Genomic DNA, 20643 nt, shown 5'->3' with positions numbered 1-20643 from the left:
TTCCATAATCAGGTAGCTGAACAACATTGGTAAAAAAAAATCTATTCTATGAATCATTTTCGGCCTTTCGGCATTCGGTTTTCGGCCAACTGTTTCCTATTTTCGGTATCGGTTTCGGCCAAGAATTTCCCATTCGGTGCATCCCTAATAAAAATTTAAGTTTAAAAAAAAAGAAAGATCTGGTGATATGATATTTTGTTCATCCACTAGTCAAACATAAGACAGATATGGTGATATCTTTTGTTCATCCACTAGTCAAACCTAATGAAGATCTGGTGATATGAGATTGTGTTCATATAGCCCAACCCTAAGCATAACAACTGAAGCATAATACCACCTCGGAGAGCATATGGTGTTGGCTAGGACCGGCTATGTGGTCATCTTTCTTGTCTGCAGCCGGGGAAACAGCTCTGACACGTTTGTTGGGGCCATCACTGAGGTCATTCTTTCCCTGGGACATCTTCATTGGACACGGCTCTACCGCATACAGACAAAATCATAATTTAAAGCAGATGAAACATTTCAGTTAGGCTGTATGGTTATAGCAACATGGCACCCCTAAGAACCACCAGGGTTAAAAATCGCACTGAGCCATGGATGCACACTGAAATACTGGCCGCTATGAAAACCAGAGACAAAGAATGCTCTGAACTTCATAAAAGTCAGACAAAGCTTTCCAAAAGCTCAAACAGTGAACTCCAAGCCCACGTGGTTGAACAAAAAATTCAAAGAAACAGACTAAGAAATGACGTAAACACCATGATCAAAACCACAAAAAAAAGTCATCAATGACAAAACTGAGGAAAACAAAAACAAACCACGTGAACTTTGGAAATTACTCAATAATCAACTAGGCTGCAGTAAAAAACTTAAAACCAGATTCTCAAACATAAACATAAAAACGGACAACACGCTCATCACAGACAAGCTGGGTGTAGCCAATTACTTAAACAACTTCTTCACAAACATAGCCACAACACTGGTAAACAAACTACTGTACCCTCCCACTCAGGGCATTATGGGGTAGAACACATAGTAGCATACTACAAAAACCTAGGGGTCCGCAAAGACGACTTCAAACTAGAAATGGTAACAACCGATGAGGTACTCAAAAAACTGAGCGCCCTCCAACCTAACAAGGCCACTGGCCATGACAACATCCCCTCCAAATTCCTCAGAGACTCAGCAGCCACCATCACCCCAGTCATCACACACATAATAAACCTCTCCATAAAACAGGGACACGTCCCCAAGGACTTCAAAATTGCGAGAGTAACACCCCTGCACAAAAAGGGCAGCAAATTAGACCCAGGCAACTACCGCCCTGTTTCTATTCTTACCTCCATCTCGAAAGTCATGGAGAAAATAGTCTACGAACAGGTCGAAAAGTACCTGGCGGAAAAAAATCTAATCTACGAATTCCAATCTGGTTTCAGAACATCCCACTCCACTGACACATGCCTTCTCTATTTGAACGACCACATCAAACAAGAGGTGGACGCGGACAAATACTGCGGCATGGTCATGCTGGACCTACAAAAGGCCTTCGACACTGTCAATCACTCCATTCTGATTGACAAGCTAAAAGCAATTGGTTTTGATAGTTTATCAGTGAGCTGGATGCAATCCTACCTGGAGGGGAGAGAACAGATGGTGGAGGTAAACGGTACTCTACCCCCCCCCCCCCCCCTCACAGTGAGCTGTGGTGTTCCACAAGGAAGCATACTAGGACCGCTACTGTTCCTAATTTATGCAAATGACATGTCGTCAGCTTGTGACTGCAACTTGTTCCTGTTTGCGGACGACTCAGCCCTGCTGGTCTCTGACAAGAACAAGTTGCAGGTTGAAAAAACCCTCAGCTCGGAACTAGGCAAAATCTGCATATGGCTCGCTGATAACAAACTATCATTACACATGGGCAAAACAGAGTCCATTCTCTTCGGTTCAAATAACAAACTCAGCAAGACCGATGGCTTCTCAGTTACAGTGGGTGACAATATTGTCACAAGGAAAGATGAAATTACCTACCTGGGTTCCATCCTAGAGGCAAATCTTTCCTGTGACAAAATGGCATCCAATGTAATAAAAAAAGTCAACCAACGAACTAGATTCTTGTACCGGATCTCCTCTCTGGTAAACAAGAATACCCTGAAGACTCTGGCAGGAGCACTCATTCAAGGGTACTACGACTATGCTTGCACCTCATGCAGGGTACAAAATAGTTACACGCCCAGCGCCATTGACTTGTAGATTTATTCTTTGGCGATTAGAATTTAAGGTCTGCCCGCCACCTGGCGGCTAACAAAATACACTGCATCTACCGCTTCTCCTCCGCTCCAATCCACTCCCTCCAGGCCGATCACAGTGGTTTAACACTGATGTAATATACATGTAGTACAATGCCAAAGCAACAGATGGCGATGTACAAACATGAAGGTCATTTTCAACCAATGAGAAGGGTGAACCTGTGATATCCTGTTCAGGCTTTGTCACTCACATCCTGTTAGAAAAAGTTTTGACACCATTGTTGTTGTCGTTAGCTTACATGCTAACGTTAATGGCAGCGACCATAGCATTGTGGCTAGGCTAGCTATCATCGCTTAATAGAGCTAGTGAATGGATAAACAACGTTATTTAACATTGCAGAATGGGTACAATTACAATGCGGCTCAATACAAACAATTGTTAAGGGGCCCAGGGGGTGTAGACTGTTGTAGTTTGAGCAAATCTACACCATGCTCCAAATTTTTTTTTAAATCTGCCGAGCGATGTGGCGCGGGGAGCGCTCGATTCAAGGTGAGCGGTGAGCGAGCGGAGAGCGACTTGGGGGCGGGGTCAACATGAGCGATTAGCGGAGCAATTCGTTTCCTTATATCGCTTCCTCCAGGGTTCCAACTTGTGTTGACAAAATGCAACCCTGCTCAGCTACGGGGAATCAGCGCTCTCTCTCTAGACTAGAAAGGTGCACTCAGTAGAGCACAGATGTCCGCCAGGGCGGCAGCCACACATAATAATAATAATAGATTGGATTTGTAATGCACTTTTTGTTCACTGGGATCACAAAGTGCTACACTACATGGTTAAAACAGTTAAAAAAATTGAAATAAAATAGTTATTAGTAAAACAAATAAAATAAAATACAGAATAAAAATAAGATAAAAATAGAACATAGTTAATTAAAAACATAGTATAAACAGACAATTTAAAAACAAAAGCGCAATAAAATTTAAATAAAAAGCTAACAGTCAAAGGCCTTTTTGAACAGGTAGGTTTTCAGGCTTGCCTTCTCTCTCTCTCTCTCTATCTATCTATCTATCTATCTACCTCTCTCTCTCTCTGTTCAATGATTTAAAGTGGCCAAACGTTACAATATAAATACTAATTGGATTTTTGGCTAGTAAAAAATCTGCCCAGCTGGTAGTTTTTAAAATCTACCAGCCAAATGGCTGGTAAGTCAAAAAGTTAAGTTTGTTCCCTGACCTCATGGTACTAAAGCACCTCAAAGGTGCTAAAAACAAGATTACAAACATCACAAAACAAACTGGTCAGACTACTACTTGACCTTACCCCTAGAACCCACCTCACCCCTGCCCACTTTGACAACCTAGGATGGCTTAGAGTAGACGACAGAGTACAGCAACTTGCAATGGGCCTGGTCTACAAGATACACTATACGACTAAGGTACCCATGTACATGTCAAAATACTTCCCAAAGGTCAGTGAATACCACGACCACAACACCAGAGGAAGCTCAACAAATCATGTTAAACCCAGATTCGGCTCAAACAAGGGACTAAACACGTTTCACAATTATGCCACATCAATGTGGAACGCCCTACCCAAAGCTGTAAAGGAATGTGAATCACTACCCACTTTCAAAACCGCTCTTAAAGAGCACCTACGGGAGGCTGCAATTCGAAACTGGCCACCGTAAATGTCCGAACCCCCCACCCCCTCCTAATAGACAGCCTCCTCCCCACCGCATGTATATATTCTCTCCCCGCCGTATGTATATTTCTCTCCCACCCACCCCCTCCTAATGTACAGTCTCCTCCCCACCGTATGTATATTTCTCTCCAACCCACCCCCTCCTAATGTACAGTCCCCTCCCCATCATATGTATATACTCTGTCAGTATCTATGGGTAACATTACTGTATATTTGAATAGCGTTTATGTCACAAATGTATCAGTACTAAATACCTGTATGTCCCTATGCCATAAATGTCATGTATGTTGTGTTTTTACTGTTCAAAAAGTTAAGAAAGGGATTAAAAGGAGGTGTATTTCTATTATTAGAGTTAACTTGTGGAACAATGCGGATATACAGTTAAGAATGAGTAATTCGATTTTGGTTTTTAAGAAAAAGGTTTGTAAAGCTATTTTTGAAAACTACAATGGTGAATAACACTGTTTTGTTTTCTTTTTTTTTCTTTTAGAATACTGTTTTGGAATCTACATTTTTGTATTTTTTTGTAAAGCAAAATTTTGAAAAACTACAAACTACAAAACTAATACCGTTTTGCTTGCTTTTTTTCTTTTCTTTAGAATACTGTTTGAGTCTAAATTTTTTAATTTTTTTGGTAAGAATATAGGACAGGCACATATAAGCACTATGCTTCAGTCTGTACCTTTTCAGTCACTGTAAATAATCAAATATTGATAAATTATTATGTATATTGTACTGTGTTTGATGATGACTGAAAAAAATAAACTACTACTACTACTACTACTATGTCATAAATGTCAATATGAATTGAAAATGGGGGACCCTGATGTAAACAAGACAAACGTCTTTCTCTGGTCTGCATTCCCTTAACAATTGTGTGTATTTATTGAGCCGTACTGTATTGTACCCATTCTGCAATCTGTTAAATAAAGTTTTCATTCATTAATTCATTTAAAGAGGACTGTTGTTTATCGTGCCATCAATCATTGGAATAACTGCCCACTGAACATAAGTAAATTGAATAGCAAAGTGTCTTTCAAATACCACCTGAGAATGCACTACTTAAATATGTGAGCAAAATATTCTGATGTTGATAAAGATGTCTACAGTGTTTTACTGTTTTTAGATTATCATTGTTAATTAAGTGAATTGTGATTGTCATATGCATCTCATGTATTGTTATGTTTTTGTTGTCTTTCTGTGTGGACCCCCCCCCCCAGGGCTCCCCGACGCTCGATTGTCTAAATCACCATGACAACAGATCAAAAATGTTGAGCCTGGTCTGGAGCAGGGTTAAGTTCAGTTAGCTGGATGAACCATGGCCACGCCCCCGCAAAGAAATGCCAGCTCGCTTCCTGAAATATTTCTCACAGTCTAGATCCCATTATACCATTCTGAATTATGTTTTTGTGCTTCGTTTTCCTAGAGGGGGCTTTTGAAATGTATAATAATAGAACTAAATGCTGATCATAAATCATATTGAGCCTATAGATTTACTTTGTCCTAAATAAAATAATGCACGTCATATACGGCGCTCGGAGTCGCGATACACACTGCATGTGAGGATTGGTTCTTTCCCCACCACAGGCTTCCTAAAGTACTGTGATGATTGGTCCGCTCCTCACCCACACGCTCCGTTCCTTTAAGGTATTTTGTTAATTAATTGCATTCCCCGCCACACGCTTCTTTCCTGTAAGATGCCGTGTTGATTGGTGCTCTCCCCACCACACGCTTCTGGAGCAATGATCAATTTCATCCCGCAGCTGTCACAGCTTGTCATCAGCGCCCCGTGGCTTTATATACCCTGATCTCCCTAATATCGATGTTGGATCGTTTTGAATATTCTCCTGCATTTGCCTGTCTTTCCCGTCGCTGTTCCCTGTCTGTTGCTCCCCAGGACTTTCGTGAAGTATCCCTGTGGAGAACCTGATTCCCCGTACGAAGCTGCGCCTCGTTTATCTGCCCGCTTTACGCGTTGCGCTCTGGTGAGTTTTTGGAAACAGTTCTTTTTGGATCACCTGTTTTTTGTGTGTTTGTGAAACACCGAAGAGATCCCGTTTTTGTTATACTGTTCTCACCTGTTTTTTGTTGTTGGATTTACACTTTGGATTACCGTATTGTTTTTTCTCTGGACTCTGCTAACTGTGTGTATCACACCGAAGATCAAGTCACTTGGATATTTATTTGGATCAGTCACCTCTCTGTTTCTGTTGTGCGCTGGCTAACTCGGATTTCTCTCTCTCTCTCCGTTTCCACCTGGAGTGAGCTGGGAGGATCTGCAGAGCGGCTTGAGACGTCACAAGCTAATTCCTCACGACCACCTACTGGGAGAATCTGCAGAGCCGCAACAATCTTCACATGCCAGATTCCCCGTTTGTTCTGTTGCTCAACCTAATTCTATCTTGTGACTCTGAGAATAAATACGCCCTTGTTTTGGCTAACTCTGAAACAACTCTCTCTGTGCCGTTGCGCTTGAGGTCGGTTACAAACCCTAACATTACGATCCAACCATGACGACCTCAGCCGACACAGAGAGGGTTAGGGCAGCGTTGGCGGTCCAGATCGAGTTGGTCAACGACCACACCCAACAGTTGGGTGCGGTTGCGGCCGCTTTACAGGACCTCCGGGCCGAGGTCCAGCTTATTCTCGATGCCATTGGCACTCAGGGGTATCAGCAGGCTGTTGCTCTGCACCAGCCTCAGGCTCTCCGTACTTCATTAAACAATCTGCTTTTGACCCCACCTGTCTCAGGAGTCTCGGCCAGCTCACCACCCGCGGCAGACCTCGCACCTCGGGAGCCCCGTCTCTCCGAACCACGTCTGTTCAATGGTAACTTCGAGGATTGTGCCACGTTCATCATGCAATGTGAGTTGGTCTTCCATCATCAACCCAGCCGTTTTTCGTCAGAGGGATCCCGAGTAGCCTACATGACTAACCTGCTCACGGGCCAAGCAGCACAGTGGGTTACTGCCTCCTGGGCAATGGGGGCTGATTTCTGTTTTTCCTACCCAGACTTCGTGGCAGAGCTCCGCAGGGTTTTTCACCACCCAGCCCGTGGCCAGGACCCAGGAGCTCGGTTGGGCACCTTCTGGCAGGACAGTGGCAGTGTCAGAGACTACGCGCTGGAGTTCAGACTGGCCGCAACGGAGAGCGGTTGGAACGATCAAGCGCTTCATCTCACCTTCCTGAGGGGGCTCAACGACGCAGTAAGGGACCAGCTCGCGACCCAAGAGGAGCCCGATTCTCTCGAGGGCCTGATCAGCCTCGCTATCCGCGTCGACGGACGCCTCCGGGAGAGAAGGCGTGAGCGAGCACAACGGGGACCCCCAGACGTACCCCCCGAGTCCCACGACCTCGAGGAGGTCTTCAGTACCCCAGACGTACCCCCCGAGTACCACGACCTCGAGGAGGTTTTCAGTAAGTCCAGGGCTCAGGTCTTTCCGCCTCACCGGCCTGTCGAGTGTGCCATCGACCTCCGCTCAGGGGCTCCCTTTCCCGGCGGCCGCCTCTACAGTGCTGACCGTCCTACCCCCTCCGTGACTGGTGGGTTTGTTCCCTCCCGAGCCGTGACCGAGGAGGAACCCATGCAGCTGAACCGCCTTAGCCCGGCCAAACGGGAGTCCAGGCTCAGGTCCGGCCGTTGCCTCTACTGTGGCCGGGATGGACACCGTGTCTCCAATTGCCCTACCCGGCCAAGAAGACCAGGCTCGCCGGGACCCCGGGAGATTCTGGTGAGCCGTTTTTCCTGTTTTCCCACCCGTGCACCACCTAACCGTCTGGCGGACGTCACCCTAGCCTGGGCGGACCAGCGGGCGACGGTGGGTGCACTCATGGACTCTGGTGCTGATGGGAGTTTCATGGACGTTGGGTTTCCCACCCGGGCCAACATTCCACTTGAGGACCTCGAGAGTTTAAGTTTAAGTTTAAGTTTATTTGGATCCCCATTAGCCACAGCAGTGCTGGGGCTATTCTTCCTGGGGTCCATAACACATAAAATACAGTTACAGACGTATACACTCACAACATTTACATGTCATACAGACAATTAAAACAACAATAAAAACCCTTATACACTCATAACATTTACATGACATACAGACCATTAAAACAACAATAAAAACCCTTATACACTCACAACATTTACATGTCATACAGACAATTAAAAAAACAGTAAAAACCCTAATCAAATTCATAATACAATATAAAAATACAAAATTATACAATATTTTAATAATATATCCCTATCAGACACATGCCTTTTCATCCATATATACCTATCTCTTTATCAGACACATACATTTTAATTTACGTACATACTATCTATTAGGGAATGTCAATTTCTTTGGTTGAAAATGTTGTTTTACCACGATTTTGAAACGGCATTTACTATTCTCCTGCTTAACATGTCTGGGAAGAGAGTTCCATTCCTGCATACCACGGAACATGACAGTTCGCTTCATTGCATTCGACCTCACTTTTGGAAGTGTAAAACCTCGTGCAGAAGCATGTCTGGTGGAATGGTTGTGTCTGTCAAGACTTATTGATAAATTGTTATATAAAATTGAGGGGATCTTTGTAACAAAAATATTCCTAGTGAATACAAGGAGTGAGCAGAGTAATTTATGTTTGACAAGTAACCAAGTTAAACAACTGTGCATCGCTGCAACATTAGTTCTGTACTCACAGCGAAGCGCTATACGTGCTGCTTTGTTTTGTACCATTTGTAATTTTTTCAGTTTACTCGTCGTTACATTCGACCATACTGCAGGACAATAGTCAAGATTTGACTAAACCAGAGCTTGAATGACCTGTTTGATAGAATTTAGTGGTAACAAATGAGCACATCTTTTAACAACAGAAATCCCTCTTCCCATTTTCACTACTATATTGTTTATATGGTGTGACCATGACAATTTACTGTCTAATGCAGACCTGGGCATTGTACGGCCCGCGGGCCAGATCCGGCCCGCGGGATGATTCTGACCGGCCCGCGAAAGATTACATGATAATAAAAAAAAATTAAAAAAAAATTAAAAAAAATATTTTTTTTAATTTTTTTTATTTAATTTTTTTACTTTTTTTTTCATGTCAACGTTCACACGCACAGTATACGCTTAGGAGACATGCTCAGAAGATGTTGGTTCTCTTTGGATCCACCTACATATGTGAACAGACATTCTCAGTCATGACGTTTACCAAGTCCAGGTACAGATCCTCTCTCACTGATGAACATCTGGCAGCTGTGCTTCACATCTCCACCTCAGACATGCAACCTGACTTTGATGGACTTGTTAAAGCTCAACAGAGACTGGATTTCTCACACTGAATGAAAAAAAAGAACTGAAGAACACTAAAATGTGGAAATATAACAAGTGAAATGGGACACTTGATATTTTTTTTTCTTTTTTTTGCACAGTTCTGAAAACATAAAATGTTTAATATAGGCATGTAAAGTAAAAAAGGCTACAAAACTGGGACACTTTTCTTTACACAGTTCAGTGACATGTCTTGTTTATTTTTGCTATAAGATGATGTGATGTCTTTAGAAAGCTAAGAAAATCCTTGTTTCAATAGTATATGAAACTCAAAATTCCCTTTGTTATTAATGTTTCACATTTTGTTTATCATTTTGGAAATAAATTCTATTTGAATAAATGATATTTTTGAAAGCTATAACCTCACCTTTTAATTGCCAAATAATAACATACACTCTTACCAGGGGTCAAAACAATGCCATTTACTGCTTTTTGTATAGAAATAAAATGTATATTATGCATAATTGAGTTTGGAATTTTGGCCCGGCCCCCCAACATATTTTCAGTTGCTCATTCGGCCCCCCGGGAAAAATAATTGCCCACCCCTGGTCTAATGTTACCCCTAGGAGTTTAGTCTCCTGGACTTGATTAATTACCACATCACTTATCAAAAGTTTCAAGACTGGGTTCGTTCTTAGAGTATGGTTTGAACCGAAAATGATGCTACTTGTCTTTGATATGTTTAGAACTAGTTTGTTATTCTTTATCCATTCCATCACTGATTGCAACTCTGCCTTTAGGACCGTATTTAATTCATTGGCTGTTGAGGCTGATGTGTAAATCGTTGAATCATCCGCATACATAGAAATATAGGACTTATTTAGGACAAGAGGCATGTCATTTGTAAATATGGTGTAGAGCAAAGGCCCAAGGCAACTTCCTTGGGGTACTCCACACCTTACCGTTTTAACTTCTGAGTAACTCCCATTAAAAAAAACTATTTGTTTCCGGTTTGCTAAATAAGTTTGCATCCAAGATAGTGCAGATGAGGAGAAACCGTAACATTCAAGTTTTTTAAGTAAGAATTTGTGATCTATGATGTCGAATGCTGCAGTAAAATCAAGCAAGACAGCTCCAACCATTTTCTTTTTATCTATCTCTTTCAGCCAATCATCCGTCATTTGGGTTAAAGCAGTCGCTGTTGAATGTCCTTCACGATATGCATGTTGAAAATCAGTGGTCAATGTGTTAAAAGAAAAGTAGCTTTTAATCTGTTCACTTACTATTCTTTCCATCAGTTTACTCAAAACTGGCAGTAAACTTATGGGACGACTATTAGATCCTGAGAATGGCAATTTCAAATTTTTTGGCAGTGGTATTACTTTGGCAGTTTTCCACTGTTGCGGATACAAACATTCACTAAAGGATTGATTTATAATATGACAGATAGCAGGGGCAATTAAATCAGGGACCAATTTCAGAAGTTTCCCGTCAAGACCGTCAACACCTGGTGGTTTGTTTTTAGTGGTACTTAACATATGTTCTACATTACTTATAGTCACGCTATCAAAATTAAATTGACAATTTTTATCTTTCATTATTTTATTCTTTATTAATAAATAAGATTTTTCATTATCTAGAGGCCCTTGGAGGTCTTCGCGCTGGATCATCGCCGCCTGGCTGACGTCACTCAACGCACCTGTCCAGTCCTTCTCACCGTTGCTGGTAACCACGTTGAGAGACTCCAGTTTTTCGTCACCAGCTCTCCTCTTGTCCCTGTGGTCCTGGGCAGGCCCTGGCTCGCGCTGCACGAGCCCCACATCGCCTGGTCCTCCGGTACCATCAAGGGGTGGAGCTCCTCCTGTCGTGCCCAGTGTCTTCAGGTGCCGTCCAGCCCCCTCACCGGGTCCCAGTCCCCGTCTCCGGCCTCCCTCGCCGGTCCTCTGTCCCCGTGCCCGGCCTCCGCTGTCGGGCCCCTGTCCCCGTCTCCGGCCTCCCTCGCCGGTCCTCTGTCCCCGTCTCCGGTCCCCCTCTCCGGGCCTCTGTCTTTGTCCCCCTCTCCAGTGCCCCTGATCGCCGGCTTCCTTCGGTCCCGTCCGGGCAGGCCGGGGCCGAGTGGGTCGCCGGGTGGCTCCCGTGGAGGGGGGGGTACTGTGAGGATTGGTTCTTTCCCCACCACAGGCTTCCTAAAGTACTGTGATGATTGGTCCGCTCTTCACCCACACGCTCCGTTCCTTTAAGGTATTTTGTTAATTAATTGCATTCCCCGCCACACGCTTCTTTCCTGTAAGATGCCGTGTTGATTGGTGCTCTCCCCACCACACGCTTCTGGAGCAATGATCAATTTCATCCCGCAGCTGTCACAGCTTGTCATCAGCGCCCCGTGGCTTTATATACCCTGATCTCCCTGATATCGATGTTGGATCGTTTTGAATATTCTCCTGCATTTGCCTGTCTTTCCCGTCGCTGTTCCCTGTCTGTTGCTCCCCAGGACTTTCGTGAAGTATCCCTGTGGAGAACCCGATTCCCCGTACGAAGCTGCGCCTCGTTTATCTGCCCGCTTTACGCGTTGCGCTCTGGTGAGTTTTTGGAAACAGTTATTTTTGGATCACCTGTTTTTTGTGTGTTTGTGAAACACCGAAGAGATCCCGTTTTTTGTTATACTGTTCTCACCTGTTTTTTGTTGTTGGATTTACACTTTGGATTACCGTATTGTTTTTTCTCTGGACTCTGCTAACTGTGTGTATCACACCGAAGATCAAGTCACTTGGATATTTATTTGGATCAGTCACCTCTCTGTTTCTGTTGTGCGCTGGCTAACTCGGATTTCTCTCTCTCTCTCCGTTTCCACCTGGAGTGAGCTGGGAGGATCTGCAGAGCGGCTTGAGACGTCACAAGCTAATTCCTCACCACCACCTAGTGGGAGAATCTGCAGAGCCGCAACAATCTTCACATGCCAGATTCCCCGTTTGTTCTGTTGCTCAACCTAATTCTATCTTGTGACTCTGAGAATAAATACGCCCTTGTTTTGGCTAACTCTGAAACAACTCTCTCTGTGCCGTTGCGCTTGAGGTCGGTTACAAACCCTAACACTGCATGTGGTTATTTTAATAACGGCGCATTGCAAATGTGAATCCCGCGGGGATATTTTTAATTAATGAAATCGGCCGTTTGGCTCTGATTAGTTTCATATATTCTCCGCTGTAGATTTGCTTAACGGAGCGCCCGGATTGTGTTTCATTCAAGCATAAAATTGAAGTGTCTATGCGTGGATTGTGGTTTTTGTGTGATATTGTAACTGGGATTAAAATGTCTGATGAGATGCGCTGTTTGACGGATTTGAGAAATTGAATGAGCCGTTGACGTCACATTAATGCATTTGAGAATAAAGAGATAAAACTTCATTCAAAAGAAAAATATTCGAAACACGGGTTTCTTGTCCATTGATGGATACACAATGAATATATCCCCCGTCTGGCACAGTGGTCCAACGGCTAGTGCTTAATCCTGTCAACCGGGCGACCCGAGTTCGAAACCCTGCGTTCCAATCAGGGGCGGATTTAGGATTGTAGGAGATCCGGGGCTTAGCCCAGATGGGCCCCCTTTTTTTTATATATATATATATATATATATATATATATGAATTTTTTTTTTTTTTTTTTTTGGGCAGGCAAGGGGTGGTTTGCAGGGGGTCAGGCACGACCCCCTCCATGATTTTTTTTTTGAATTTAATGAACCTGTACATGCAATTTCCTGCAATATAGAGCCTTCAATCTTGACCAATAAAGCTGCTCTTTTCACTATAAAACTCAGTTAACCATAACGTAGTTATGGTTAGATTTATATATTGGGGGGGGATATATCATATTTTTCATATAATCAAAAAGTGGTGGAGCAAGATCATACCTTTGCTCCCCCAAGTTCAATAGTGGGAGAGCAGAGATGCTCCGAATGCTCTTATGGCCAGGCGTCTATGATTCACTGATACAAAGTAAAATAGTGCAGTGCAATAAAATAGTTAGTAAAATAGAATAAAATAATGCAATAGTGCATTGCAATAAAATAGTTATCATCGTATTTTTTCGGGAGGCCGGTAAGGAGTGCATTACAGTAGTCGAGTTGGCTTGAGATAAAGGCATGGATCTGGTTTTCAGCGTCCTTTTGATTTATAAATGGCCGTACTTTAGCTATGTTTCTAAGGTGGAAGAATTAAGTTTTTGTCAACTTGTTGATTGTGATTTAAAGCTTAGGTCTGAGTCTACCATAACACCAAGACTTAACTCACTCAAATAGCAGCTGGATAGACCACAGATGGAAATTAGCTTCTGCTAAATCTGGTGCAAACATATTTTCATGTAACAATGATGAATCGGGGCTTTTCAGAATACATCCGGGGCTTGAGCCCAGGTAGCCACCCCCTAGCTCCGCCCCTGGTTCCAATATAATTTTTTTGGAATATAATATTAATGATTATACGCAAAAGTAGCCTAGTTTTAAGTTAAAATATTATAAATCTACATGCATTGAGGATGTCATTCTTTATATAGCTCTCAACGTGCACCAAAGTATTTACATTGCAAAAAGAAGAAAAAGACTAGAAGGAGGGGGATTCGAACGCGGGTCGTCTGCGTGAAAGGCAAAAGGACAAACCGTCACACCACAGTGCAGATAACTAAAACATCCACCATACATCAATCAATGGATAAGAGAGCCGTATCCTTATTCTGAAACAGTTGAACTAATTATTTTCGCTAGCAAGATCTCATTTGATTATTCAATCCATAAACCTACTGCCAGCAGGAACGTTTAAAGAAATATAATCTGATTGATTGGGGTAATGAGGGATTTAAAATTAGCCTATAGATTATGCATTTAACTTGTCGGTGAGGCTATTGAGCTGCCTGCAATCTGTTAATAAAGTTTTAAAACAATCAATCAATCAATGCCGTTAGAAGATCAGGATTTCTGCTATCGACACCTGCTGTCTTTTCAACTGAAGCGGCCGCGCGCAATTATCCAGAGTCTCAAGTCTGGTTCGAGTTAACGAGACTGAATCAGCGTTCGAGGAACAGGAAAATCCCGGCTTCAAACATCGGGTTAATTGAATCTGGATAATGGGACTCTTGATCGACTTAGTTGAACCAGGTACGGGGAATAGGGCCCAGGAAGACTAGCTCGCCACTTAGGTGGAAGCGAATGGGGATCCTTTTAAACAATAAACAATTAACCAAAGACTATGAAGCCCTAGTGTAATTCCCTCTTATGCGATGATGACAGTCAGCAACACGTTCTTTATAGTACTGGTGGGATTTCTTTAGTAAACATTTAGTCAGTAGCACTTTAGCTCCATGGCTTGGGCCTACACATAGCTAACAACCACAACACCAAAAACGTACCTTATTGGCTGCATGCAATAAGAGAGGACATTATGGGGACTGTATCATCTTCTTGACCTTATCTTATGAACAAGAAGAAGTGAAACTATCTCTTTACAAGAAGAAGTGAAAATCTCTTAAATTCTCGAAGACACTCTGATGTCACGAGACCGCCGCCATCTTGGTATAGGGGGACCATACGGATTTCTACCATCAAATGCATGCGTTGAGGTCCGTTTTTATTACATGTTTTATCACATTCTTGTTCATTTCATAACATTTTCATACGATTTGTTTTGAAAATATTGAGGCCAACATGGCATTTCACTATTTCGAAAGCCTTTCTGGTGATTCTAAGGCGAGATATGAGTCAAAGATCTCCCCCTGATTGACATAATGTCCATACAAAACACCTGCAGACATGGCCATCTCTCGAATACCCAAATTGAAGCTGCTGTGTTACGTTTTGTACTAATAACGAACACAGAAATCCAAATCGCAAGTTTTATATAATACCAGCTGATGCATCACAGAGGAAAAAGTGGCTGGTGGCTAACGTTCGGCTAACTCACTCTGTGTTGTGGTCGTGGTAGCTACATGCTAAGCTAACGTTAATTACATAATATCGAACTGATAGGAGCTTATCTTATCTAATCTTACGTGGTGGTACCACGTGTGCCACTACCCGATCAAACATCCACGTAAGATTAGATAAGATAAGCTCCTATCGGTTCGATATTATGTAATTAACGTTAGCTTAGCATGTAGCTACCACGACCACAACACAGAGCGAGTTAGCCGAACGTTAGCCACCAACCACTTTTTCCTCCGTAATGGTATAAAACTTGCGATTTGGATTTCTGTTTTTGTCATTAGTACAACGCGTAACACAGCAGCTCTTTGGCATTGTGAAGGACTGAAGAAAATTCCGCTTGATAGTCTTTAACACTTTGACTGCCATGAAACGTCTTTTCACGTCATTGCTGGCCATGCTCAAGTTGCCGGGGGACGCTGTACAGCGTCCTTATATCAATATTTCAAAAATCTGCGATCGGATTCATACGTCCCCTCCGCTGGCCTGAGATCCACCAGCAGGACCCACTGAGCTCTCTGGCGGTTCAGGAGCGCCATCTGGTGGCCGATCGGCGCAATCGCCAAACAGGATGTTGAATAGAGGTTGTCCTAGACGACCGTAGTACTTCCGGCGCTCGGTATAGGTCCCGCGACTCTGGCTCGTCACACTACACAGTGATCGATTGCCAATAACTCGATAAACAACATGATTTGGACGTATATACCATTATACAAGCTGGAGATGGACCGGGTAAATTTACATCCCATAATGATAAGATTTCAACTCGACGATGATCGCCCAACGGCGCGCGGAGACTGGGGTGAGTTTCAGCGTGTAACGTTACCGTCTTCGATACTAACAGCTATTATCAACATTTGACCCACATTAGATGATTGGTATAACGCTGCCCACGGAATTATAAACGCCCCCTAGCCCATCCGGTCAACATCAGATGACGTGTAGTAACTTCTAGAAGTACGTCTAGTTGGAATTTTTTATATCGCGCTGATTGCCATAAAACTGTACTGCATCATCAATATAATGCATTTGGGGCTATAGATCACGTTCTGGAGAAAGCTGCAGAAAGAGATGAAAACATACTTATACATTAAACCATACTTTACTATGAATATGTGAATGAAAAAGTTTAACGTTGCTACACAATGAACAATACATATAGGACTTTGAATGGGCCCTAATAATGGCAATGTAGCAATAGAATTTAAAAGGTTATAGCCATGCAAAGAAGGGGTACTTCTCCATAGACAAATAGAGCCGGCAACCTATGGTATATCATTAATTTAACCCAAGGCAACCAAAGTGTTAATTTGACGCTTTAACGATCCGTTTCTGCACTAAATGAACCGTACACAATGTACGAGGCGGGGCAGTTACCCCCCACGCTGCAGTTGCCTAGCAACAACAGGCAGGAAGTTGACTTCGAGATTCCGCGGAGATTTAGACTTGCGTGCGTCGGCATAAAACGTCCCCGGACACTGTGGGCTGCAACCATAGATATATATAGAACACTAGATAGCTTAAGGCGGAGTCACCAGCGTCACTGAACCGCCGCCATCTTGGGAGAGTCAGCCTTGAGTGAGAGTGAGTGAGCTGCACAGACAAAAATACTCATAACTCGCTGAAATATTGACGGATTTACAAACGGGTTGGTTTGCTATAAACATCAAAGATGTAGTTATGATACTGCATACTTATAAAATCATAGCCAATCATTGAATCATAGCCACGTTAATAATGCTTGTAATAAACCAAACCGTTTGTAAATCCGTCAATATTTCAGCGAGTTATGAGTATTTTTGTCTGTGCAGCTCACTCAAGGCCTCTGCATGCTACAGAAACTTCAAAGCAACTGCAACACAACATCGACAAAGCAACGGTGTTTTAGACACTCTGCCTTTATGCTTCTGCAACATCGACGCGCAAAGTTAGTTTAACTAAAGTTAGTTTAGGTTCGTGTTAACATTAGATAATGTACAAAATAAACGTATTTCCGGTGATTTTAGACGTCGCTCTTTTATTTTGAAATCCCCCGACCGGAAGTGTTATAGTGTCTGTTGCTAGCAGCTTAACTTTCTGTGCTTTTCGAGCTAACGTTACCGTAACGTCATTAGTTTCCAATGGAGAGGACCTCGGCTCACATGCAGCTCAAACTACCTGTTGGAATAAATTAATTGATTGATGTTCAACTTGTCCCTGTGTGTGTCCAGTCATTTCGACTAGCAAACGTTGTATTTAACGTTAAAGTTACCTCAGGATACCATTGTATTTAGTTGGTTAGCTATGTAGCTAATGTGGATAGCATTTTGAATAGCACCAATGCTAGCTGGCTGGCTACAGCTTTATTTACTAAATTATGGAGGCTTTTTAATCGTCAAGGTAAGAGAGGATTTGTCATGATCAACTGAAGGCGTATGCTATGGAACAATATGTGCTTGGGTTTTCAGAAAAAGGCCAGCTATGTGACGCTAATTATTTAGCATCGACACTGGCTGGCTACAACAATGGCGGATGGTATTCTCTGCGGAAGCAATATTATTCTATTGATTGATTGATTGATTGAAAAGTTTATTAACAGATTGCAGAATGGGTACAGTACAGTACAGCTCAATACATACAATTGTTAAGGGGATGCAGACCAGAGAAAGACTTTCGTCTTGTTTACATCAGGGTCCCCCATTTTCAATTCATCATAACATATATGACATACATGACATACAGATAGACAGTACTGCTACATCTATACATTTATGACATATCAGATTTGCAAATACAGTACTGTTTGTGATACAAAAGTGTCCAGAAAAAGAGTGTATATACATTTGGCGTAGAAACTGTACATTGGAGGAGGTTGGGTGGGGTGGGGTTGGGTGGGTGGGTGAGGTCTGTACATTGGAGGTGGGGGGGGGGGGGGGGGTTGGGTAGGGGACACACACACATTTTACACTGTACATTGGAATACTGACAAAGCCTTACTTGGTCATTTACTGTACAACTAGGTTAGGACATTTGTAGGGGCCAGTTTCGAATTGCAGTCTCACGTAGGTGTTTTTTGAGAGTGTTTTTGAAAGTGGGTAGTGATTCACATTCCTTTACAGCTTTAGGTAGGGCGTTCCACATTGATGTGGCATAATTGCGAAACGTGTTTAGTCCCTTGTTTGAGCCGAATCTGGGTTTTACATGATTTGTGGAGCTCCCTCTGGTGTTGTGATCGTGGTATTCACTGACCTTTGGGAAGTATTTTGACATGTACATGGGTACCTTGGTCACGTAGTGTATCTTGTAGACCAGGCCCATTGCAAGTTGCTGTACTCTGTCGTCTACTCTAAGCCATCCTAGGTTGTCAAAGTGGGCAGGGGTGAGGTGGGTTCTAGGAGTCAGGTCAAGCAGTAGTCTGACTAGCTTGTTTTGAGATGTTTGTAATTTGTTTTTTAGTGCCTTTGAGGTGCTTTGGTACCATGAGGTGCAAGCATAGTCGTAGTACCCTTGAATGAGTGCTCCTGCTAGAGTCTTCAGGGTATTCTTGTTTACCAGAGAGGAGATCCGGTACAAGAATCGCGTTCGTTGGTTGACTTTTTTTATTACATTGGATGCCATTTTGTCACAGGAAAGATTAGCCTCTAGGATGGAACCCAGGTAGGTAATTTCATCTTTCCTTGTGATAATATTGTCACCCACTGTAACCGAGAAGCCGTCGGTCTTGCTGAGTTTGTTATTTGAACCGAAGAGAATGGACTCTGTTTTGCCCATGTGTAATGATAGTTTGTTGTCGGCGAACCATATGCAGATTTTGCCTAGTTCCGAGCTGAGGGCTTTTTCAACCTGTAACTTGTTCTTGTCAGAGACCAGCAGGGCTGAGTCGTTCGCAAACAGGAACAAGTTGCAGTCACAAGCTGACGACATGTCATTTGCATAAATTAGGAATAGTAGCGGTCCTAGTATGCTTCCTTGTGGAACACCACAGCTCACTGTGAGGGGGGGGGATAGGGTACCGTTTACCTCCACCATCTGTTCCCTCCCCTCCAGGTAGGATTGTATCCAGCTCACTGATAAACTATCAAAACCAATTGCTTTTAGCTTGTCAATCAGAATGGTGTGATTGACAGTGTCGAAGGCCTTTTGTAGGTCCAGCATGACCATGCCGCAGTATTTGCCCGCGTCCACCTCTTGTTTGATGTGGTCGTTCAAGTAGAGAAGGCATGTGTCAGTTGGAGTGGGATGTTCTGAAGCCAAGAATTCGTAGATTAGATTTTTTTCCGCAAGGTACTTTTCGATCTGTTCGTATACTATTTTTTCCATGACTTTCGAGATGGATGTAAGGATAGAAACAGGGCGGTAGTTGCCCGGGTCTAATTTGCTGCCCTTTTTGTGCAGGGGTGTTACTCTCGCAATTTTGAAGTCCTTGGGGACGTGTCCCTGTTTTATGGAGAGGTTTATTATGTGTGTGATGACTGGGGTGATGGCTGCTGCTGAGTCTCTGAGGAATTTGGAGGGGATGTTGTCATGGCCAGTGGCCTTGTTTGGTTGGAGGGCGCTCAGTTTTTTGAGTACCTTATCTGTAGTTACCATTTCCAGTTTGAAGTCGTCTTTGTGGACGCCTAGGTTCTTGTAGTATGCTACTATGTGTTCTACCCCATACTGCCCTGAGTGGGAGGGTAGTTTGTTTACCAGTGTTGTGGCTATGTTTGTGAAGAAAGTGTTTAAGTAATTGGCTACATCCAGCTTGTCTGTGATGAGCGTGTTGTCCGTCATTATGTTTATGTTTGAGAACCTGGTTTTAAGTTTTTTACTGCAGCCTAGTTGATTGTTGAGTAATTTCCAAAGTTCACATGGTTTATTTTTGTTTTCCTCGGTTTTGTCATTGATTAATTTTTTTTAGCAGTTTTGATCATGGAGTTTACGTCATTTCTTAGTCTGTTTCTTTCTAGTTTGAGTTCAGTCACGTGGTCTTGGAGTTCACTGCTCGTGCTTTTGGTAAGCTTTGACTGGCTTTTACGAAACTCAGAGCATTTTTTGTCTCTGGCTTTCATAGCGGTCAGTATTTCAGTGTGCATCCATGGCTCAGCGCGATTTTTCACCCTGGTGGTTCTTAGGGGGGCCATGTTGTTTAGTATTGATGAAAATTTGGTTTTGAAGCCAAGCCAAGTTTCTTCAACCAGTGTACCATTGAGTTCATCTGACCAGTCCAGACTCTCCAGTTCAAGGTTAAAGGCCTCGCTAGAGTAGGTTTTGAGGTCTCTAGATGTGACTGTTTTGTGACAGCCAGCCTTTAGTTTTAGCTTTTTGCGGGTACAGAATATCATATAATGATCACTTAACCCACATGCTATAACCCCTTTATTGGAGATCTTGGACTTGTCAGAGGTCAGTATGAGGTCAATGGTAGTCTGAGTTGATTCACATATCCTTGTGGGTTGGGTGATTAGCTGGCTGAGGCCGTGCAGATCACAAAACCTATTGAAGGATTTGAAGA

This window comes from Notolepis coatsorum (assembly GCF_963971535.1).
Source record: "Notolepis coatsorum genome assembly, chromosome: 11".
Classification (NCBI taxonomy): domain Eukaryota; kingdom Metazoa; phylum Chordata; class Actinopteri; order Aulopiformes; family Paralepididae; genus Notolepis; species Notolepis coatsorum.
This window is presented reverse-complemented; position numbering follows the sequence as displayed.